The following is a 24,987-nucleotide window of genomic DNA, read 5'->3' as shown; positions in this document are numbered from 1 at the left end:
GGAGCTACCACCTCAAACGTACCAAATCACGGTGGTGGCCAAGTTGCAAAGAGAACTCTCCGATGTGTTCTTGTATCTGCCTTGTCGCATGGTATGTGGAGGCATTTGACTGGGAGATGAGAGCAGTAAGGAGTTACACCTGTGAGCAATTTTCCATAACAGATGTTCTGTTGCAGTGAGAGGTAACAGAGAGATAAAGGGGAGTTGAGAGCCCCAGTGAGAGAGAGAGAGAGAGAGAGAGAGAGAGAGAGAGAGAGAGAGAGAGAGAGAGAGAGAGAGAGAGAGAGGAGACACCCACCTTTCTGAGTGTGTGTTTTTCTGTCTGCACTGAAAAGTGTAAAACAAAATACGGTAGAATGTGGACTATTAATCTGGTTTCCTCTTCCTCATTTATTGATCAAACAAAGAACCTGTTACAGTGTGTTTGCATCAAATCATTATGGTGCATCAGACATTGTTATCCTTTATTCATATTGGATATCTATAGTGGATGTAACATATCTATTTGTACCATATCATGTCTATAACATATCATTCACATCTATAATGCATGTAACAATATTTTTCTGTTATATATGCAGGCACACATATAAGCCGAAGCTCCTTGTTCCTGAATGCAATTGTGACTCTAAATGAAGAATGTTTAGTAAAAAAATTAAATAATTGTTTGCGTATTTTTTTAAAATAATTATGAATCATTCCAGAATAATGGAATCAAATCGAATCGTGACCAAATTTCAGATTTCAATATGCATTGTAATCACTAGGTAAAGAATTGTAATCAAATTGAATCGTTGTCAGAGCAAATATGTATACCCCTAATCAAAACTAATGGAGCTTGTATTTATTTATTTTCTGGAAGATGATTTTGCTACACTGACTTAATGCCAGAGTCATAATATCTCACTTGTTAATTCCATGATGACAACCTGAAGCTCAGATAACTATGAATGACCATAGAGGTCAGATGTTTCAGTAGTAACAGTACAACGCCCTCATCTCTTCACTGATAAACCTAATGAGTACAGTGGTGGCGTAGTGGCTAAAGCACAGGGCTGTTAATCAGAAGGTCGCAGGTTCTAACCCCACGGCCACCACCATTGTGTCCTTGAGCAAGGCACTTAACTCCAGGTTGCTCTGGGGGGATTGTCCCTGTAATAATTGCACTGTAAGTTGCTTTGGATAAAAGCGTCTGCCAAATGCATAAATGTAAATGTAAAATGAGTACAGGCATAGCTATGCCACATTGACCAGCAGGGAAAATGTCTTACAGACCAAAGCCTGACCTTCCCTTCCCCCCTATCCCAAACCCCACGCATATCTGCAATATCCTGTAGTTGATCTCTTTGTCCTCCTCAAAATCTGAAACAGATGTTGACATTAAAACCTACACAGAACCATTTGAAGAATCCTTCTCAGTCTATCGTTTAAAGAACTCTCTCAGCGAGGGTCAAAGCGAAGCTCCGTTGAATGCACAGAATGTAGTTGTATATGCTTGTGTCCCTAATTAAATCATTATGAGAGCTGTGTGTATACTACAAGTGTTTATAAATAACGTGAGGCTTACTGAGAGGATACTTTAACAGAGCGTGGCACAGCTGTTGCCTGTCACATCACAGAGCTCATGAAAGAATTTGCTCTCTCTGCACACCATTTGCTTGGGTCACTAAACCAAAAGGTTGTTAGCGCTCTCTCACTACAGACCCAGCTGTCATGCCTCTGTCTGTCCTCCCAGAGAGAAACAGACATAAATGTTAATTATACGCCTCTGAAGGCAATTATAGTTGTGGTGTAATGTAGTTTCAACGTAATTAGCAGCTAACTTACTGAATAGGATGTATTTTATTGTACAGTTTGTCTCAGTAGCTCAGGGGTGTGGTGTAAATATAATTTAGGCTAAGGAAACATTATGAATGCCAACCACAAAATATGCACATTGCCTAGATTTTGTGGCTTCCAACTTAATTGAACAATGGTTTATATTTTTACAAAGGCCACTTCCACATTAATACATTTTCGTTTAAAAGCGCATTTATTACTCTACATTTATGCCTTTCATTCCCAGTATAACGTGTTGTCCACCACCAAAAACATTAGTTTTCGAATAAAAATGCATTAGTGTGGACATGGCCTAAGTGAACAAACATAATTTTAAACAAAAGTCAAATTTTTCACATTAGAACTACAAATTAAAGTTTCTAATTGTATAAACTAAAGCAACATTCGTGTCTTTATCATATTGTTGTTGCTGTCATTTTATGAAAGTAGTAAGCCACTAGAGGCTATGTTACAGTGATTTTACCACAGGTAAGGGGTGTACAAGTGGAGGGCCTAAATCCTGTGGTAAAATCACTGTAATGCACATGCCTCTCTTATAAAATGACAGTGACTATGTAAATATCATACAATACAGTAATGGTCAATAAATAGTTATATTTATTGGAATAGACCATTCTTTCAGCAAGTAATATAGTTTAATAGCGTAGTGTTTACAGTTGGCAAGCAATGTAGCAACTTGGCATATTAATATAGAATGTTTATGGGAATTTTGCTTGGCTCAGCATTTGTAGTGCAATCTATCAGTTTTATAATACCAATTATTTGATTGGTTTATGCACTACATGCACATTCCAAACTCTATCAGTACAGTACAGATCAGTACTCAGAGAGCAAGTCATCCATGATCCCTTAGGTACATACATCAATCTCTTAAATTCAAAGTGTAAGGCTCTGTTTTCTTACCCATCTTAGTCTCTGTCATGTTTTCTTCATGATGTCAGTATGTGTGATCTTATTGTAATTTTTTTTTTGTTGCTTTTTTGCAGCCATCTGTCAGCTGTCTAGTGGTCTGAAGGACAGAGACAAACTGATATTTGCAACTTGCGGCTGTGTTTGTGTAGATTCCTGACGTTACCAACTGCTTATCACCCTGACACTTACTCTGCCTGTAAGTGATAAACAACGGGCCAATTAGATATATTAATTTTATCAATCAGCACTAATATGACTAGTTGATAGTTACAAAATCTTAATGAAAATACTGTAATCATTTACCAATGGTCATGTCATTCCAAACCTGTATGACATTCTTTCTTCTGTGGGACACAAAAGGAGGAGAATTTAAGAGTAAGAAATAATAATTGCTAATGCATCATGCCTTCAACTCACTAATAATCTGGTCACAGTAGTTTGTACCAGGTTACTTGAGGGGAAGATTATCAGAGAAAAAGATTGACATTTCAGTCCATTCTTAACACAAACCTACTCGTTGAGCAGAGGTGGAAAGTAACAATTTTCAGCTACTCTCGTTACAGTACTTGAGTACATTTTTCGACTTTAAATATAAATAAATAATAGTAAATTTTTACTTGAGTTGATTAAAAACTAAGTATTAAACTTCACTACATAATACATCATATTTCAGAATTTTTGGGAAGAAGAAAATCTGTATATAAACTAAAACGCACTGTGCGCGGCACGACGGAAGCCCGCAGGGCACAGCATCATGAGCACAGCAGCTCTCATAAACTGCTGCCGGTGTTCTCTCTTCTCTAGATTCTCCAAGACTTTCTGCCCTATCACTATACAAGAAATGTAAGCGCAGCGTAGTTCTAGAGGAGAGACTATCAGCTGTACATCATCGCACCATTAGCTGGGTAATTCCTAGCCAATCACATGTAAGCCATTGCTTTATAAGTCTGCTCACAATCTAACACATTGCTGTTTCAGTGTGCTAACACAGCAACCTCCACCACCCCACCACCACCAGTTGAGTCCCGTCCTGCACGGGGGTAGGCTCCTCGCCCCTGCCTCCTATCTCCGACAGGGTATGACGGTTCCGAGTACAACTTCTTCGGACCCCCAGACAGGGCCTACGCCAAAGAGAGACATTACTTTTCGGTTTTATATTAATCAGATAAATGTCATCTTAAATTTCACTCACGTCTGCGAGTCTTCCTGATCTATAATACTGTGATTTTCAGCATATTTAATTTTATTCTGGAAAGGACCCATTCATTTAGGTACGAGGGAACCGTCTGAAAACGTTTAACCACTGATCAAAGTTGTTTGACATTTTTTTAAGGTAGGCAATGTTTTAACTGTCAAACATTATCACAATGTAGTTTTACATATATGTGGGGATATCTTGTTTACTTGCTATATGTCTAAAACAAACATTTTAAATACCTTATATACAATACAAAAAGTGTCAGAAATGAACGGGTATTCTGAGCAAAAATGCCACTGAAATTGACCAAAAATATCTCAGAAATTCAAAATATGGAGGAAAAAAAATGCCCACACAATGAGTTCCCGTGTTTTATTAATAATATCTGATATAGTTATAATTACATACATTGCTCTCCCTTCGATCATTCCGCATGTTTGATATTGTACTCCCGTGTTAAATTCCGTAACCTTGTTCAAAATGAACTGTCCTAGCAAGTAACACTCTCGCTCACGGTGCTGTATTGTACTTACATGCCCTGTCTCACCCGCTAGAGGCCAAAAGTGCTCAAGGGATGTGCAGAGCAGAGGAGGGCGAGGCCAATCAACCTGATGGGGGTGCGCGAGGGATAACGAGAGAGAGAGAGAAAACGACATGGAGCTGCTATGTGTTTATGTTTGTGTTTTTCGTTCAGTTTATTATTAAAAATATTATTTATATTGCCAAGCCGGTTCTCGCCTCGTTCTCTTTCCCTTAACCTGCTTTACATTGGTGCAGAATCCTGGGTGGGAGGAGGGATGCAGAGTCCTCGACACTGTTGTCCACCCAGAGGAGTGCTGCTGCCATCTGCCAGGGAACGGAGTAGCCCGACCGCGGGGAACGGCCACTGTCCGCAAGGCGAGTGGGGAGCGATGGAGCTGCCGCCAGGGGCAGAGGAGTGCCTTGCAGTCCCCCAGAAACGCGGAGGGGTCGAGAGGACCGGTATCCGCGAGGGGAGGAGGGAAGCGACTCCCTGACCGCCTGGAGCAGTAGGGCCGCTGCCAGGGGCGGAGGAGTGTCCCCATGAGTCGCTGGGAACGCGGAGAGTCGTTCTGTCCGCCGGGGGTCATAGGTCTGACTCCGGTCCGCCCGTGGAGGAGCGGATGCCGTCCGTCTGAGAGGGTGGGGGAGTGATCGAGGACCACGCGAACCGGTGAGTGAGTTTTTTTTTCCTCTCTCTGTCTCTGTCACTCCGTGTTGGCCTTTGTTCTTCGCCTATTTTGTTTGTTGTTGTTTTTACCCTCCTGCCTCCTCACAGGTCGAGAAAGGCGGGAATGACCCTTCGGCATGCGTTGTTCCAGCCTGGCCCCGCCCTCCACTTTACAATGCTTTTGTAAAGAACAGTTGACACTGTATATGTTTGCCATCACAGGTAAATAAATAATTTTATAAATATTACTTAAACCATAATAATATTGGCAATTAATAATTTTGCCAGTATTTTTTATTTTAAATGAATGCATCTTTGGTGAAAGGAAGCATAAGTTTCTTTCAAGTACAAAAATGACTTTGTATTCTAAAAATGGAAGCATTTACAGTTGAAGTCAGAAGTTTACATACACTTAGGTTGAAGTCATTAAAACTATTTTTTTTTTTTAACACTCCACAGATTTTATATTAACAAACTATAGTTTTGGCAAGTCATTCAGGACATCTACTTAGTGCATGACACAAATAATTGTTCCAACAATTGTTTACAGACAGATTTGAATTGACTTTATCACAATTCCAGTGGGTCATAAGTTTACATACAAGTTAACTGTGCCTTTAAGCAGCTTGGAATATTCCAGAAAATGATGTCAAGCCTTTAGACAGTTAACTTCTGATAGGAGTTGTACTGAATTGGAGGTGTACCTGTAGATGTATTAAGGCCTAACTTCAAATTACCTACAATTGTGGACCTTTACGAGTCTGGTTCATCCTTGGGAGCAATTTCCAAAGGCCTGAAGGTACCACATACATCTGTACAAACAATAGCATGCAAGTATAAACACCATGGGACCATGCAGCCATCATACCGCTCAGAAAGGAGACATATTCTGTCTCCTAGAGATGAAAGTATTTTGGTGCAAATTATTTGCAAAAGTGCAAATCAATCCCAGAACAACAGCAAAGGTCCTTGTGAAGATGCTGGAGGGAACAAGTATCTATATCCATATTAAAACGAGTCATATATCAACATAACCACAAAGACTGCTCAGCAAGGTAGAAGCCAATACTCCAAAATCACCATAAAATAGCCAGACTACAGTTTGCAAGTGCACATGGAGACAAAGATCTTTTGGATCTTTTTGGAGGAATGTCCTCTGGTCTGATGAAACACAAATATACTGTTTGGCCATAATGACCATCGATATGTATGGAGGGAAAAGGGTAAGGCTTGCAAGCCGAAGAACACCATCCCAACTGTGAAGCATGGGGGTGGAAGTATCAGGTTGTGGGGGTGCTTTGCTGCAGGAGGGTCTGGTGCACTTCACAAAATAGATGGCATCATGAGGAAGGAAAATTATATGGATATATTGAAGCAACATCAAGACATCAGCCAGGAAGTTAAAGCTCAGTCGCAAATGGAAAATGACCCCAAGCATACCTCCAAAGTTGTGGAAAATGGCTTAAAGACAACTCAGTCAAGGTATTAGAGTGGCCATCACAAAGTCCTGACCTCAATCCGATAGAAAATGTGTGGGCAGAACTTTGTAAAGCATGTGTGAGCAAGGAGGCTTTCAAACCTGACTCAGTTACACCAGTTCTTTCTGGAGAAATGGGCCAGAATCCAGCAACTTATTGTAAGAAGTTTGTGGAAGGCTACCCAAAATATTTGACCCACGTTAAATGATTTAAAGGCAATGTTACCAAATACTAAAAAGTGTATGTAAACTTCTGACCCACTGGGAATGTGATGAAAGAAATAAAAGCTGAAATAATTAATTCTCTCAGCTATTATTCTGATATTTCACATTCTTAAAATAAAGTAGTGATCCTAACTGACCTTAGACAGGGAATGTTTTCTACGATTAAATGTCAGGAATTGTGAAAAACTGAATTTAAATGTATTTTGCTATGATGTTTGTAAACTTCTGACTTCAACTGTATACTACATATAATATCCTTTTCATAAATTAACTTGTAACGTAATTAATTGTGTAGTTTTTCTGCAAATTACTTTATTTACTCTTACTTGAGTCAATATATTTCTTAGTATTTCTACTTTTACTCAAGTGAATTATTTCTTCAGTAGCAGTACTCTTACTTTTACTAAAAATCAGTACTCTTTCCACCACTGCATATGGACTTCTGTTTTTTAGACTTTTATGGTGCTTTTGTGTCCTTTTTGCAGATTAAAATCTCCTGCCTCTATTATTGTAATGGTATGGAAAAGAGAGACCTATACATTCTTGAAAGTCTCTCCTTCTGTGTTCCATGGAAGAAAGAAAGACATATGGATTAGAAATGAAATGAGGGTGAGTAAATAGACAGAATTTTTATTTGTTGGTGAATAACTCCTTATTCAGGGCAGCAATCAATGTGTGGAACAGAGCATGTGAGCGAAGCGGAGCGGTGTGACAGTCCGCTCAATAACCCGCTCCATGCACGTGCGCTCCGCTCAAGTAATGCTCACGCTCACCGGTAAAAAAGCGTTTGCTCAAATCCTGCTCCGCCATGAAATTTCTCTGTAGTATACTTGGTTCCAAACATGCACACAGGGTGTACCTTCAGTGGCCCAAGCAACTGCCCCTTTGCCCACACATTCTGGGTTGAGCGAGCGGCACTGAGCGTCCTAAGAGAGCGGCGCAGAATCTACAAAAAGGCGCTCTCCGCTCAGGTGGAATTATCACTACTCTGCTTACAAGCTCTGGTGTGGAACAATAAAAGACCTTATGCTGTCCATGCTCATTACTGTTTTCCTCTTTGAGACACTTGCTGTTCTACAGATCATAATCTGGGGAGTCATATATTTAAGCTAGGGTTAGGAATTGCGAGATGATGACAGGAACACACGTGATTCTTATCCAGTACAGCGTAGTGAGAGAATTCCACAGTGAGCTCAGTTCAGCCTGGCCAAGGGCCAGCACGGCGTTCAGGGAGAGGCCGCGGGCGGGAGTGGACGTGTGTGTCAGAGAACGGAGCAGGCTGATTGCTAAAGATTACCACATGGCTTCTCCTTGTTTAGCACATCCAGCTCGTCTTCCAGTCTGTTGGAGGCGAGTCTGTGGCTTGGCAGGGATTCAGTGTTCCTCTTTGGATCTTCCTGCTCATCCTATGGAAAGCAATGAAACAAGCTATCTGCCCACTCCATTCCTGGCAAGCCCAGTCAGGAGCTGGGAGCACGCCTGAGAAGTCACAACTCCTTAGCATCGACTTCTTAGTTTCCAATAACCCCGTCTTACAAACCAAAACAGAAGACTATGCCGGCGACTATGCCGAACTGCCTTTGGCCTCTTCAACCTCTGTTTCTGCATCCGATTAGCTCTGACAACAAACAATTGGGACACTGTGCTATTGTTTGAGTCTGACAGGGAGAGGGTAAACAGTGAGGCGACTCGCAGGCTGTGAAGATGATAGATTAATAATGAGTGAAGAGGTTCCCCTAATGTACCATCCGACAGCCTGTCATGAGCCCTTCAGGAATTAATTAGCTAGCACATCAAAGCTAACCCTCAGAGTGCACAGTTTGTCACGTGGAACTTTGATTTAATGGTGACTGTTGAATTATGATTTGTTTTAGCTGATAGTAAGCTGCACAGAAGGCCAATCCAGGCACAGATGGGTTTACATTCTCTCTCTCATTGAGAAGGATGCGAAGTGAAACGCCTATTCAAACTTCTCAAACATTTTAGGCCACATTTGATCACAACAATGTTCCCTATTGTAGCAGTGAGCAAGTTGGCGTCATTTGAGTGCAAGTTTAGGAATATTCTGGGTTCAATACAAGGTAAGCTCTATCGACAGCATTTGAGGTATAACGTTGATTACTACAAAAAATTATTTTGACTCTTCCCTTTTTCTTAAAAAATAAAAAAAGAGCAAAGTTCAAGTTACAGTACAATGGAAGTGAAATGGGGCCCATTTTTGGAGTGTGTAAAGGTAGAAATGTGAAGCTTATAATTTTGTAAAATCCCATTAATTCTTCTGTTAAAACTCATGAATTATTTGAGCTGTAAAATTGTTTAAATCATAATTTTTACAGTCATTTTAGGGTTTATTGACATTACATTGTCATGGCAATGAAGACTGGTTAAACTTTACACAGAAATGGTATTAAGAGATTTTATCACACTGAAATCATGTTAACACTCATATTGTACACACTTATTAATACAATATTGTTTATGTCTTGTGGCTATACTTTTGAAACAGTTTGGCCCCATTCATTTCCATTGTAAGTGCCTCACTGGAACCCAGATTTTTGCTTTTTAGCAAGAAAGGGAATCAATTACTTTGTGGTAATCAATATAATAACACAAATGCTGTCAATTGAGCATAACTTGTATTTAACCCGGAATATTACTTTAAGGACTGTCTGTGAGTGACGTATTTTGCTATAATTTGATTAATAACAATTAGTCATGTTGATTAAATTAATCATGATTAATTGCATAATTGTTTTGTAGTTAATCGCAATTAATCGCAGACTTTGAAAGAGCTGAAATTTGACTCTAAATATACTTATTTTTCTTTCAAAATGCATTTACTTCCTTCTCAGAAAAGAAAACAATATAATGCTTTATAAACATTCTCCAAACAAAGCCTTCCATAGCATAAAGATAGAAATGCACTAAAATAGCATCAATTCAATTAACGTAATCTCCCAGTCTATGCATTAATCACAATTAAGAAAAATTAACACGTTAAACCTTTTAAATTAATTGCATGCGTTAACACGTTAATTTTGCCAGCTCTAATATCAATATTACATCTGTATAAAAGCATGTGGAACACCTCAAACTGTCAGACTGGTTGCAATCACCATAAATGCTTACTTTTAGGGCAAACAGGCTAATATATATATTGCCTTTTTTGTCTGTTGCCTTAATGTTTTTGCCACACTTTTATCAGCGCACAGAAGAAAATTGTGGTATGCGCACTTTGATCAACACGATCATGTCAGCGCAAGGCTTGAGAACATTCAACACCTTACAAGTTACTTGTCTACCTGTGCTTGTACGGTGTACACCTTACACACAGTGTGCGTGATGCAAATTCCATCATTAGCACAGAACGTGCACACTGTCCGCATGCAGCCTATATTTTCTAGACACACAAACAGTCCGCGTCTTTGCACGTCGCTAGTACATGCATCTGGTTCAATTCAAAGGCAAACGTATCATTTTGGTTGAGCGCAATGTTTATTCTTGGTTAGCTAATAAAATAAATGTAGGTCCAATCTCCACCAATCTGTCTGGTGGTTTGCATGAATCAAAGGTGGACGTGTGGTTTGGGAAATGTTAGGAATACTCTGTGTATAAAGTCCCTGCACAGTTATGACAAGTCAAATATAACTTAATGTAAACAAAAGAGATTTCAACTGTTCATTTTCCAGCTGTCTTTACATGGTGGAGAAAGTGTGCGTGTGTGTGAGAGAGAAAGAAAAAATAACAGACAGAGCACAAAGTTAAAGGCTTACAAGAAGCTGAACAATAGGGCTTGGCGATACATTGAAAATGAATAGTCTATTTGTGATTTTGCTGATGATATAAACTTAAGCAACAATGTGAATAGCACAATCATATTAACATGCTTTTCTTTTGACAATAAGTTCCCTTAAAGTCTCATCAGATCGTAAGACAAGTTTTGTGATGTTTCCTTGTCTTAGAACACTCAAAAATGAGTGTTTTAATAGCGTCTCTGATTCTAAGAAGTTAAGAAGTTTATGAACTTAAGAAGCAAAAATGGCAGAGTTAGTATGTTATATTAATTTCTGTAAATCAGTTCAAAACTGTCAATGAGCCTATTTACATGCACACCAATATGCTGATTCATCTCTAAAATCAGCTTATTTAAAAGAAAATCTGACAAGGAAGAAATCCGCGTTTACATGACATTTGAAATAATCACGTTATTGTCTATTTTTGACATCAAACCGTGAAGAGGCATGTGCTCAACATGTGCGCACATTGGATGAGCCGGTACGAACACAAGGTGAAGTGTTTACAAGGCATGCCAAATTGGCGTAATGGGCAGAAATCTACCTGTCTCGATCGGGATATTCATAAGCCGTTTATGGCCTTTACGCCAATAAAGGAACACAGTTTATTGCGTTTACATGACCGCAGGCATTGTCTGTCTATTAAGCATAAACGGTGTGAGAACGTGCATGTAAATGCGCTCAATTATTCATTTGCATCATCACTATAATGTGATCTTGAAGTACAAACATATGTAGATAATATTGTTGTTTAATACTATGCATTGTTATAGTGGTGCATATAAATTAAAATTATTAAATACCACACTAAAGGCGCACATAATTGCAGTGTCATGAGTATGCATTAAACCGATATACAGCTCTCTCTCTTTATCTTAAATCCATTGGGATCTGGAATTCATATAAAATCACTCAAGCATTTCTTCATTATTAAAAATATCATTGTGAGTCTCAAGAATATGTTATTTCTTCTAAGGCACTAGAACCCTTTGTAATATGCAATATTTCCTCTTGGTATAGCAACTGTTGCCAATGCCTAATGAGGTTAATCAATCAAATGTTGGCCTTTCACAGATTTGCCATACATTTTGTAATGGCTTATTAAATACTTATTAAGGTCTTTTTTACATAGATGAGTGTGTGGTTTCGTGGTTTTCTTTGGTGACATCGGTAGAGACTTTAACAATGTCCTCCATAGCTGCATGAGGAGGAAAAAAAGAAAACTTTGAACCAGATGTGATGTGATCCTAATTAACCCCAGACACTTGTGAAAGAATGAGGCGGATGTCTGGAGGGGTGTCCGACACCAGCTACTAAAATGCAGGGATTGCCCCGCGTCCTATAGGCCAAATCTGAGGAGATGAAATTCAAAGAACAGCCTTTGAGAGGGCCAAATGAATGTAAGCAGCTAACACTTTTCACATTCTCACTGTTTTCTCACCACTTTGCCCTAATCTCACTCTAGAAACTCCACACACAATCTTGAAACACAGCTGTCTTTCACAGCACTTTTAACGACCATTAAAGTCTCATCAGTTCACTTTGAGGCACAAGTGTACTTCAGACACTCCTCACAGCTCTTCCTTGGTTAAGAGATTCAAGGCCTGACACACCACGTTGTCCTAGAAACAAAGTAGAGTGTAGTTCTAGTTCAGAGGCTGAGAAACTTCCTTCTTTAAATCTTAATGTGATAGATCACCCAAAAATGAGAATTCTATAATCATTTAATCACCCTCACATTGTTTCAAGCCCATATTCTGTCCTCCCTAGGACCCAAAAATAAATGTTAAGCAAAAGGTTAAGGACTGACAGCCTCAGTTATCATTCACTTTCACTGTGTGTGTGTGTGTGTGTGTGTGTGTGTGTGTGTGTGTATGTATATATATATATATATATATATATATATATATATATATATAATATATAAATAAATGCAATTAAGTGAATGGTGACTGAGGCTGTCAGTACCTTTTGTCTTCCATGGAAGAAAGAAAAATCATACAGGTTTGGAACAAAATGAAGGTGAGTAAATGTCAGCTCTTAACTTCACTTTCCATAAATGAAGATTCTGTCAAGTTCATCATGACTTTGTTCACTTTAAAAAGCAACATCCATATACACAACCACATTGCATTAGTACTAATCAGTCCATCTGGGGTTATCTTGAAAATCTGCTTTAAAACATGTATTTTCGCCTTGCTAGGTTCAATGTAATTACACAACTGTACTGTAACTGTACTCTCATTACAACTTTTCCCCTGATTGTCACTTGGGTTTTCAACTCAACACCAGCCAATCTTCAATGTCATTCAAGGTGTCCATTTAAGAGGGTTTGTTAAAATCTACAGCAAAATTCCAAGACTGAACATCCCTGATTTAGGGAGTGGGATAAGAGGGAAATGTGTGAAAATGGTGCTGAGCAGCAGGACAGGAAGATGAAAGTGACACGGTCGAACCATGTTTCAGAAGCTGATGTCCCAAACCAGGCTTTAAAATCTGAATAGCTGTCTTTTTTTTTTTTTTTACCCTTTCACTTGCTTTGCCTCTGACTGCTGGCGCTTCTCATTGCACACAATGGTAAACTCACGAAGACCTTTTATTCTTATGCTAATGCCCTCGACTGGGCAACACATTAAATGAAACACACTCACACACTTTTCTGTTTTTTGGGGGGAAAACAAGGCATACTCTTGCCGCACTTTTTGCCAATCCTTTAAATACACAAAACATCATTAACACAAAACATTAAATTCCTTGCAATGTTTGTTTAAAAAGTTACTGATTTTGTTTTTCAAAGGACAAAGTTAGAATATATAGATTTTTGTAAAAAAAAAAAAAAAAACTGGTGACAAACTATTACAAAAAGCACAGACTAAACGTTTCCTGTATGCTTTAAGGACATCTCAAAAACTTGAAGTAGCCTTATTAGTAGGCTAGTCGGGAGTACTTGGGGCTGTGAAGAAAGTTAAAAACTAAAAAATCCATAATATATGGATTATGGTTGACTGTAATTGATGATGTTGCATTTTGTAAACCAAAGAGCTGTGTAAAAACAACAACAACAACTGCGCATCATGTCTCTCTCACTTACTCGGTTTTATAGCAGTAAACTCGTTTATATGTCGTAGCATATCACAAAGTCACAAAATAGTCACAATTGCTCATAGTTGCAACGCAGCCAGTTTACTGAAGATGACATGATTTATTATTTATTACCTGGGACACTTGACAAAAGTTTCAGACGAAATATCGGAGTGTCACGAAATATACAACCAACTCAAAAAGAGTGACATGCCAAAACCTCATGTCAGCATGTCATATATTTTAGCGAATATGAGTTTCTGGCGACATTTAAACGTCGCCAGAAACAACAGAAAAATGTCTTCCTTCATAATATGTATCTCTGATTATCTATCACACAAACTAGTTAACCGTTACAGTGAACTTTACAGTAAACCATAACGGAACACTTACCTTTTAGATGATGTTGTAAAGTTCGTTTAGTGTCTCAGTCGTCCAACAACGTGCATCCGAAAAACAACGTAATTTTAATTAAAATAAAAACGCTAAAATTGGCTTGCATTCTGTCAAGGAACTCCATCAGCGTTTCTCAAAAGCAGCTGTTTGCATTACAAGAGGACCTTGGTGCAAACTGCATCAGTCACTGATATGAAGCGCTACAGTTGTATCTCGCGAACTTTTAAGCGATCCATCACGCGCGCACCGACTTGCAACAACTTTAGTTATTCGAACATTAAAACGTAATTTAAGCGTCTATAAGGCAGACTGAACGTCAGAAATGTACCCCACGAAAGTTTCTTCAGTCGTCAGTTGTGATGTGAGGGGGAGATCTGTTGAGCTGATTTGATTTGTTTTCAATACGGGATCTGCCCTCCCCTGTATCTCCACTTCTCCCCCTAAGTTACTTTGAGTTTTGGGCCACTCTTTTTACCAAATGGGCCGGGTTAAATGAAAGCAAAGGTATAGGCTCAAGATGAGTTTGATTTCAAGTTTCACTGAAAAAATCGCGTTATACGGGTTTCGTTTAATCATGAACATTTTGTCAAGTGTCCAAGTGAGTTTGTTAAGCTTAAACATGTTAACGGCAACTTACAGTACCTCATTGGAAATTTGAATCATTATTGATATTAATGCAGTGCAAAACTCCAACGAGAAACTACACTTAAACAAACTCTAACCCTAATATTGTCTCGTAGTCATATAATTTGTTTCTTAAGACAAAAAATAAATAAATAAATAATCAGAGTTACAAATGTTACGTATCCCTATTCACACTTTTTTTTATTATTAAATTAAATAATTATAATTTGTACAATTGTATAATTGTCTATTTTTGTTCTATTTTTTCTTTCATTTTAAATTTGGAACCACGTTTTTGAAAAGGCTTTTATTTTGATAACTACTTCATTTTTATATATATTTCTAAATATAAAATTAAAACTATTTTTTAATTATGTATGTATTTATTTGTCGTTTAGGATTAATATTTCGTTGCAGAATTGATGCACTGGCAACCGCATAGCTCATGCTATTCTGCTAAAACAAACTCTGGAGATAAACGCTATACAACGACACCTGGTGTACAGGGAAAGGATTATGTCTCCAACTTTGGTAAAACAGTACAAATGTGAGACACACACACACACACACACACACAACAGGTTTAATCTGTGACACTTTTATGTCCAGTGTAAGTTTTTTTCCATACATTTAAACATTTACCATGTTTATTGTGTAAAGTCTATTGTCTTAAAATTAAAATGCCAAAGCAAAAACTGACAAAAAAACATAAATAGATTAAAAAAGTAGGCCTACTTGCAGCTATTCAGGATGATTACACTTTCCAAGTGATTCCAAAGATTTTGTAATTTACAGATTACAAACGTTTCTGTTTTATTTAATCAACGTCTAAACTTTTTTTTTTTTTTTTAAACCTCTTGTCATTTGGTTTAAATCCACAGTGGCGAACTGGAAAACAATTGACAAAATGCAGTGATCAGCAGGCCTGATCAGCATGACTATTTCTGAGCAAACAAGGACCATAAGCAAATTCCTACTTGAGGGCATCTTTCCGGATCCAGGCCCACCCAAGAATGACAGCACAATACAGTCTTCAACCAATTGTAATATATCATTTAAAATTGGAATATATTAATAACACAAAATGCAAAATGACCAATATATATATATATATATATATATATATATATATATATATATATATATATATATATATATATATATATATATAGAGAGAGAGAGAGAGAGAGCGAGAGAGAGAGAGAGAGAAGTTTATATTAATATATTTATATTTATATATATATTAATTTTATTGTTAATTTGTAAAGTTCTTTATTGGTCTTTTTTTTTGCATTTTATATATATAATAAATGTATAATAAAAATTACCTTGATTTGGGGGCCCCCTGGTGGCCCCTTCTAGCTAGAAACGGCCCTGCTGATTAGTCAGTAAGAAAGCAATCTTATTATACTATCTCTTTCACCATTACCTACAGCCAGACGAGATATATATTGTAGGCTGAGGTCAAAAAAGGCGAGCTATTGTCACTATTGTAGCCATGCTTGAGTGCTAGAGTTTAGCCAACTCACTGCTTTGCCTTTCCTGTACATAAAAATTTTAGCTCACAAGCTATTAGCCTTGTTCCTGTGCCAGCATTCCCAATGTTAATGAGCAAGTTGGATCTATCTGAACATCACTCTCACTGAGTAGACAAAAGGCCTTATAAGATATTGCTCACAAATAAATGAAATTGAAAACCTAACAATATAAAAGAGGTTCTTAAAATATCTTAAAGTACCCTTCCATTTTCCTAAAGTTTTCAGAGTTTTGTATAGTTTATAAAAACATTCACATATAACTCCTGTATTGAAATACTTTCAAGATGGAAAATGGATTCCAGGCCATCTTAAAATGTATTTAAGGCTTACATCAGCCCCAACTAGTGCCCTTCACAGCAGGGACTAAAAACAAAATGTTTTTCATTTCGGTTCATTCAGAGCAAAAACTTTTTTTGTTCCAGTTCAGATGTTCCAAAGCCTCCTTTGGTAACCGGTAAGGACAATATAAAAGAAGAGTTAATAACATTCTTTTTAAAATGCCAGTACTCTGTAATAATGTGTGGGTGAAATACCAAGTGCAGAGTTGCCAGATTTTGCAAGAGAATCAAGCAACCTGATCTGTAAAAAAAACTCAAAGCAATTTTCTTAAGTGGTAGATTTATCAGTGTGGCAGAGCGGAGGTTGGGGCCAGGTCGTGATCCTACACACCCGGTCCCGTAATTAGCCTAATACGGGACCGGGTGTGTAGGATCACGACCCGGCCCCGCCCTCCGCCCTGCCACATTCAGCATAGAAATAATAACAAGCATACAGTAAATAAACAATATAGTATACTTTTAATTACAGAGCTGCTTCTCAGTCAAAACCCGGCAGCATCAAATCTGCATTAATGCATCATATCTAACAATAATTCAGTGAAGACTTGGAAATGTACTTTTAACCTCTAATAATGCTTTCCTTGTAACTGGATTAGTCATGCATGAGTATGTAGTAATTATACATAGCAGTTAAAAATGTCTAAAAATGAAAAAATGTGTGATGCAGCAGTTTTCTTCATATTTTTCGGGTTTTGTTTGCATTCCTGGAAACATTTTTAGTCACTGCTTCAAAGACACGCCACAATAACCATGCCAACCAGGCCCGGCTCCACAGGGGCACCTGGTCCACCCAATCATGAGCTTGGCCCACCATGGCAACCACCTACCCACCCCTCCAACTGTTTGGCCCACCCGGACGGTTCTATGGCCAACCTTACATCTTAAAGCCTGATGCTAACACTGATAAAAATGGCTTTAGTTTTTTAACTGTCCAACCAAATGTAGATTCTAAAATAGTCTGATTCTGTTTTCTCTGAATGTAAGCAAGCAGCCAAACCCTTCAGTCACAGATTAGTCACTTAGACATAGATTAGACATTAAACATTTAAGTAACAGGTATTTCCTTTCGATTACGATTCATTCACATTGCGGAAAACGCTTTAGGGGATTTCCTTCTCCGACGACCTAATTGAAGCCCTTGTATAATAATGCCAATCCTATGACTGGCAATGGTGTTTGACCCCCACCCCTTTAGTGTGCAGTTGGCCTAAATAAGCGGGCACTCAATCACCATTTCTTCAGATATTTTTTCATTCAAGACTGACACGTCTTGTTTTGACTACAACTACAGTAAATCTCGTCTTGAAAAGCCCTCTTTGCCGTCGACATACACCCTTCAGTGGATGGGACTTCCCTGCAGACCCAACAGGATGATTAATTGCCTAACTCTCTGCACCTGCAGCGAAAGATGCACCCACCCCCTTAAGTGTTCCGGCAAAGATTCTCTCCACCTCGCCACCGGTAACAGGTTCTTCTCTTCAGAGAGTCGTCGCTTTGACAACAGCACCTCTGCAAGTCTCCTACCCACTTCCCATAGGGTTCTGACAGGAGCTGTATCCTTTATATATAAAATCCATACACGGGAGGATAAAAGTTCTAAAAAGAGCTGCTTGCTTGTAAGTGTCTTTCTCATTATGTTATTCCATAAGTGTCCTGCATGCGAGCGACACATATTTCTAACAGATCAGGGAGGCAGACTGCACTCACTGTGAGAGCTTGAGTCTCCGTATGCTCCACTTGAAGGTTGCCCTCGTTCTGAGGGACGATTCCACCTCCCGCACCCTCCTATCTGCCTCTGTGTTAAGTTTTGAGGGACCACATGCAGAGGCACATGGGGCAGTGGGGTAGATATGGAAGAATCCGAGGAAGATTTCATACCAGCGCAAGCCCCGCAAGCCCCTCAATCTTCCCATGTAGCATCCTTGCCAGTGCAGTATGCACGTGATGAAATCCGGACTTGTATTGGAGAGCACAGTCTGGTCACATTCTGTGGTTCTGAAGGAGGAGATGATGCCATGGTCCTCGCAGCATTTGACATGGGTGAATGGTCCATGGGGATGTTGCTGCCCCTTCCCCCAGCGAGGGCGAGTAACGTGCACAGACCACTGACAGAGAGCTCCTTCGCATTCTCACATGGCGGTTGAGGAGCTCGGTATCGAGTGGTTCCCTCCAGAGGAGCCAATAAAGTCCCACCTGGGGACTTTACCCAACCTTTTTTGGAGGCCAACACAGAGCTCACGAAGACCTGGCACACGCCCTACTCTTCTCGAGTCCAGATCGAAGGAGCTGCAGTTCTAAAGAAAGTGGACAATGCAGAGGAGAAGGGATATTTGAAGCTTCCTCCTGTTGAAGAAGCAGTTGCAGCCCCTCTCTGCCCAACTACCACTATGGAATGGATGTCCCACCCTGCTCACCCCTCCAAGCCATATAGACTGTCGTCCACACTGGCTGGATGATCTTACATGGTGGCTGGCCAGGACAGCTCTGTACTCCATAGCATGGCAGTACAGTCTTGCAGGCCAAGCTTCTCAAAGATATAGATGAGCAAGGCCTGAAAGCTGAAGAGTTTAAGGAGCTCTGAGCCCCTACAGACTTGGCGCTTGTGCTACAAAAATCACAGAGCAGGCCATCGGAAAAGTGATGAGTAATCTAGTGGTTTTTGACCGGCATGTCTGGTTAACGCTTACAGAGATGCATAACATGGAAAAAGCTCCGGTGTCACCTGATGGCCTTCTCTGAACACTTCATCGCAGCACAAAAGCAGTCAAAAGCGATGAGGAACTTTTTGCTGAAAAGAAGAGATTCTCATCAGCCTTGCTCCCGCTCTGCTTCGAGCCAGCGCCTGGCAAAGAATCCAACTCCCGCAGCCTCAGCACTGTCACTGAGCCATCAGTAAGACCACGTATTCCAGCAGACATGTTCCTGACCGGCTCAATGCTGTGAAGAGAAATCTGGACCCCGTTGTTCTTCTCGGCCCAGATCTGAAGGAAGCCTGGTTTGACACACACGCTGTCCCACTCCCCCTCCCCAAAGAATTTTGTTGGGACCGGGATGTTATGCAAAATTTTGTGTCTGTGTGTTGTGTACAAATAAAAAATTCTTTAAAAAAAGAAAAGAGAAGGGCTCGTTGCAGTTGCACGATACGCACATACATTCTCAATGAAAGGGCTCAATTTCTCTTCAAGATTCTCACATCCCACACACTATGCACAGCCACTTTCTTATGGCGAGCAATGCTTTATCTCCCATAGTGAGCGAACTAATGTATCTGCTGTCTCATTACATGGATGTCTGGCAAGCTCTCACGTGTGTGCCAGATTGGGTGCAAAAAATTATCGAACACGGTTATATGATCCAGTCTGCATGGTGGCCACTTCGCTTCAATGACATTCTACCATCCATGGTACTGTCACGAGATGCGCCGCAGTTACGGGCAGAAACTCACAACCTCCTCCCAAAAAAATGCAATAGGGATTGTTCTAGAATGCCATACCTACAAAGGATTTTACAGCTGCTATTTTCTTGTTCCAAAAAATTACAAGGGGCTTCGACCCATTTTAGATCTGAGACACTTAAATCGTGCGCTTGCAAAATGTCTGTTCAAAATGTTAACTCAGAAATTCTTATTGCATCAACAAATCTAAAGGATGCGTACTTTAATGTTAGACTTTTACAGAATCACAGACTGCTCTTGAGATTTGCATTCAAAGGCACTGCAAATCCATTCGAAGTTCTCCCATTCTGCCTGTTTTTGTCTCCCCGCACATTAACAAAATGTGCCGATGCGACACTCACCCCATTGAAGATAAGCGGTATGCGCATTCTGATTTACCTCAACGATTGTCTATTAATGGCCTGATCAGAGGCTCTGTTATGCAAGGATAGATACTTAATAAATGAGCCTAGGTCTCAATGTCAACTGGTCAAAAAGCACACTTTCTCCCAGCCAACAAGTATAATTTTTGGGAATTTGACTCGATTCCATGAGCTTGCATGCACCTTTGAGCGTGTTCGTACCATTCATCAGTGTATGTCTCAGTTCAAATTGGGGAATACATTTCCACTGAAGTAATTTCAGACAAATAAAACAACAAAGATTTAGTTTGAAATGTAAGATTAATGACTAATGTCTTTGAAGTCCATCCTGGATTAACTACAAAAGTTCACAAAGATTCCAACCGTTGGAATCCGCTGAGTTACATGTGATTTCTCAATAGACCACTCTTCTGTTTGATCTGGCCTCATTAAAATAGGTGGGTGATATACCGGCACTGTCAACTGACAGTTCATGTCTGTAATTTGGACCGGGGCTTTCAAAGGCCAGCATCAAACACAAAAATGTGTCTATGGTGCTTTCCATGCCATTTAGGGCTCAGGTAGTTCACCTACAAGCTTTCTCTCCCCCACCATTTAATACGGATGAACAGTTAGAGCATTTATTATGCCCTGTGCAGGCATTACACACTTAACTTTAGGCTGTCAGATGTTTGTTTGTTATGGAGGACGCACAAAAGGCATGTCCGTATCTAAGGCTCTCCCACTGGATCGTTCACGTGATCATCCTGCCTATAATTCACAGGGCATGAAATACCCTATTGGTGTGAAAGCGCATTCAATTAGACATGGACATGGGCAAATGGTGTGTCCCTGCAGCACATATGCCTTGCAGCAGGAAGGTCTGCGCAAAACACGTTCGCGAGGTTTTATAATATAGACGTGGCATCAATATCTTTGCAAGACCTCTGTCTAGAGAGATTACTATCCTAACACCAAGCGTGAGCCCAAGCTCCTTTATTATTATTAAATTTATACTGTGTGTATTATATGACTCATCTATATCTCCAGCCTAAGATTACCTTCTCATCTGGTTGTCACCATATAGGGTTGTTCATTACATTTTACACTTGAAATACATTGTAACAAGTCACCGCCCGGTGGGCCTGTGACAACCATATACATACGGTTGTGTAGTTGTGCTCACAAGAGCGAGAGAGGTCTCAGACATGAGCTTGTGATGTTGACTCAAGGACATAAGAGCCCGGAGTGGCATGAACATCCAAACTATAAAATCTTATGAATGTGTGCTGAGAGGACCAGCCTGCCGCATCACAAACATGCTGCAGAGGGACACCTCTAGCCATGGCTTTAGAGGAGGTGACCCCCCTGGTAGAGTGAGCCCTTATACCTACTGGCGAAGCTTGACCGCGTGCCTCGTAGGCCAGGGCAATAGCGTCCCTCACCCAATGCAACATAGTCTGCTTGGTGGCTCCCCTGTGGTGGCCCCATACCAAACGAATAGTTGCCCTGATTTACGCCACTGGCTAGTGCGGTGGACATAAGTCTGAATGGCATGGACTGGACAAAGTTGGTGAAGTCTTTCCTGCTCCTGCATTGTAAACAGCGGGGAGAGTGACCTTAGGCAGGTGGTCAGGATGAGGGTGCAAAATTGCTTTAGCCATTCCTGGGGCAAAATCTAAGCAGGCTGGCAAGACAGATAGAGCCTGCAGATCCCCAAATCTTTTTAGAGAAGTAATTGCCATAAGAAAAAACATTTTGAGAGTCAGAAGTTTATCAGACGCTGACTCTAGAGGTTCGAAGGGAGTCTCAACCAGACCCTCAAGGACTATTGCTAAGTCCCATTAAGGGATCCTGGTCCTAGCAGGAGGTCTCAGTCGCATGGCTCCACGAACGAAGTGAGCGAGCAGAGGATGTCTTCCCAATGGCACCCCGTCAATCTAGGCGTGGCAAGCCGATAGAGCGGCCATGTAAACCCTGAGTGTGGCGGGGCATATGCCTGCTGACAATTTTTCCTGCAGAAAGTCCAGAACTGAGCAATCTGGCTGTTAACAGGATCTGCATTATGTGCACTGCACCATCTTTCAAAGACACCCCATTTATTGGCATAACTTCTTCTAGAAGAGGGAGCCCTAGCACTTAGAATGGTCTTGATAACTTCAGGCGAAAGCCCAGTGTCCCTCAGTTGGTACCCTTCAGGGGCCAAACATGAATGTTCCACAGCTCGGGCCAGGGATGAAATATTGTCCCCTGCACCTGAGACAGAAGGTCCCTCCTGTCCGGAATCGCACAATGTGAGCCGTCGAGGAGAGAAATTATCTCCAAGAACCATACCCGGTTCGGCCAGTGTGGCACTATCAGTAAGAGGGAAACGCATACAGGTGCATTCTGGGCCATGTATGTGCCATCGAGTCCAGACCCAGCGGGGCTGGGTGACTCAGGAAGAAGTAAAGGGGACATTGCGCTGTCTGTTGGGAGGCGAAGAGGTCCACTTCTACCTTGTAAAATCGTAACCAGATTTGTCTCACTAACTCAGGGTGGAGTTTTCACTCCCCTGTCTGTATTTTCTGTCTGGACAGTAAATCCACTCCCACATCCAGGCATCCAGGGATATAAACTGCTCTGATTGACAGGAGCTTGCCCTGGGCCCAAAGGAGAATCTGCCATGCCAGTCTGTTTAGCTGGCATGACCGTAGACCTCCTTGATGGTTTATGTAAGAGACTGCTGATGTGTTGTCCACCCGCACCAGGACATGGCAGCCTCTCAAATGCTGGAGGAATGCTTTTCTTGTCGTTGAGTCTCAAACCCAAAGAAACCAGATGAGCTAAGATGATAGTCCTGTGCTGTAATGCCAGTTCTTGTGACTGTGCTAGTATCAGGCAATCGTCTATTTAATTCAGAATGCGGATGCCCTGGAGTCGCAGAGGAGCCAGTGCTGCATCCATGCACTTCGTGAATGTGCGAGGTGATAAGGCTAGGCCGAATGGAAGAACCCGATATTGTAAAGCTTTGCCCCTGAAAGCGAACCTCAGGAACTTCTTGTGTTGTGGCAGAATTTCCATATGAAGATGCGTCCATGATATTGACCAACCAATCGTGATGTTGGATTTGAGACACGACTGTCTTGACAGTTAGCATCTTGAACTTGAGTGCCTTGACTGAGCGATTTAAGCCTTGAAGGTCTAAAATTGGACCCAATCCCCCATCCTCCTTGGGAACCAGGAAGTATCTGCTGTAGTAACCTGACTCTCCCTCTGGAAGGGCAACATGTTCTATGGCCCCTTTGACCAAGAGATTTTGCAGTTCTTTCAACAGTAGATGTGCTTGTTCCGGTTTCACGGAAGTGGGAACCACGGCGTTGTAACGCGGTGGACGGTGAACTAATTGAATTCTGTAGCTTTTTTCAACTGTCCTTAGGACCCACATAGAAACACCCGGCAGTAGCTTCCACGCTGAAGTGTAGAGGTGGTCCTGCATGGCTTTGTGGGGAGTAGGTCTTTTTAATGACAATGCCGAGCCAGGTGAGAGATAACCTACAAGTGTCTCTTCTACCTGCAGCATCATTGAATACCCCAGTGCCTCAGCACCCACGATGTTCGAATATGTCGACGTCGAAGGCACAAAGATACGGGAAGTATAAGGTTTCCCCCATGAACGAGAAAGCTCATCATGGAGGTCATAAAAGAAGGCAAGGGACTGATTTGGCGTTCCCTTCCCCTGGCCACCAGACAGAAATTTGTCCTCTAATTTAGAGCATTTTGGGGTATCTTGTTCGTGTGGCCAGTCTAACTGTAATCTGGCCACTGCACGAGTAACTACCTCGAGTAATTCCTCAACCACTTCACTATCATGTGCGGAACGCTCAGAGGTAGGTAGCTCAAAGTCCGTGGACTCAAGAGATTCAATATCCCCCTCATGAACTGAAGAGGTGCCAGGGCACGCTTCGAGATCATGAGAAGGACCGGATGGATCTGGGAAGAGAGCGAGCGATAGGGACGGACCTGTCTCTCACTCCTCAGCCAGATCCATACGAGAGCTCCATGATGGAAGGGTGGGTGCTGGCTCTCGGAAGTAAGCAAGAGGAGTGCGAAGCATTTTCACTGTAATCAGCTCGCTATGCTCACACCTGCCCCGCCCCAACGCAAGAGCAGCATCCTCTTACACACAAAACAAATCTGGTGTGTGTCCGTTTCAGCCATATGGCGTAATCACGGAAACACACACCGTTTGCCGTTAAGTTAGATTTGTTAGGCAGTGTGCAGAAAACCTTTTTTCTTCCTAAATATGAGCAATAAGCAAGTTATTGCTCATATTTAGGAAGAAAAACATTTTTCTGCACACTGCCTAACAAATCTAACTCCTATCAGAGGAAAGTAGAAAATTTGACAGGCTTGAGAAGCACAACACACACAGAATGGCCTGAAGATAAAAGACCTTTTGATAGGGAACACAAAGTATAGTCAGGATATTACTGATGTAAAAAACAGAACCATCACTACTTGAAAAAAGTCATGTTTGATCAAATCTAGACAGGCCCAATTTCCAGCAGCTGTCACTCCAACAGCTTATTCTTGAGTAAT

The 24,987-nt window shown here is 40.7% G+C and overlaps 1 protein-coding gene across 1 annotated transcript in view; it reads right to left on the bottom strand.

Annotated features, from left to right (window-relative positions):
* Nucleotides 1-14,535, bottom strand: part of gli2a (GLI family zinc finger 2a) — a 110,282-nt gene extending 95,747 nt beyond the window's left edge. The window contains exon 1 of the mRNA XM_052142561.1: nucleotides 14,109-14,535. The gene's annotated coding sequence lies outside the window, so the exon portion shown is untranslated. The remainder of the gene's footprint in view (nucleotides 1-14,108) is intronic.
* Between the last annotated feature and the right edge of the window lie 10,452 nt (nucleotides 14,536-24,987).

The sequence above is a fragment of the Xyrauchen texanus genome, chromosome 14, assembly GCF_025860055.1.
Source record: "Xyrauchen texanus isolate HMW12.3.18 chromosome 14, RBS_HiC_50CHRs, whole genome shotgun sequence".
Taxonomy (NCBI): Eukaryota; Metazoa; Chordata; class Actinopteri; order Cypriniformes; family Catostomidae; genus Xyrauchen; species Xyrauchen texanus.
This window is presented reverse-complemented; position numbering and strand designations above follow the sequence as displayed.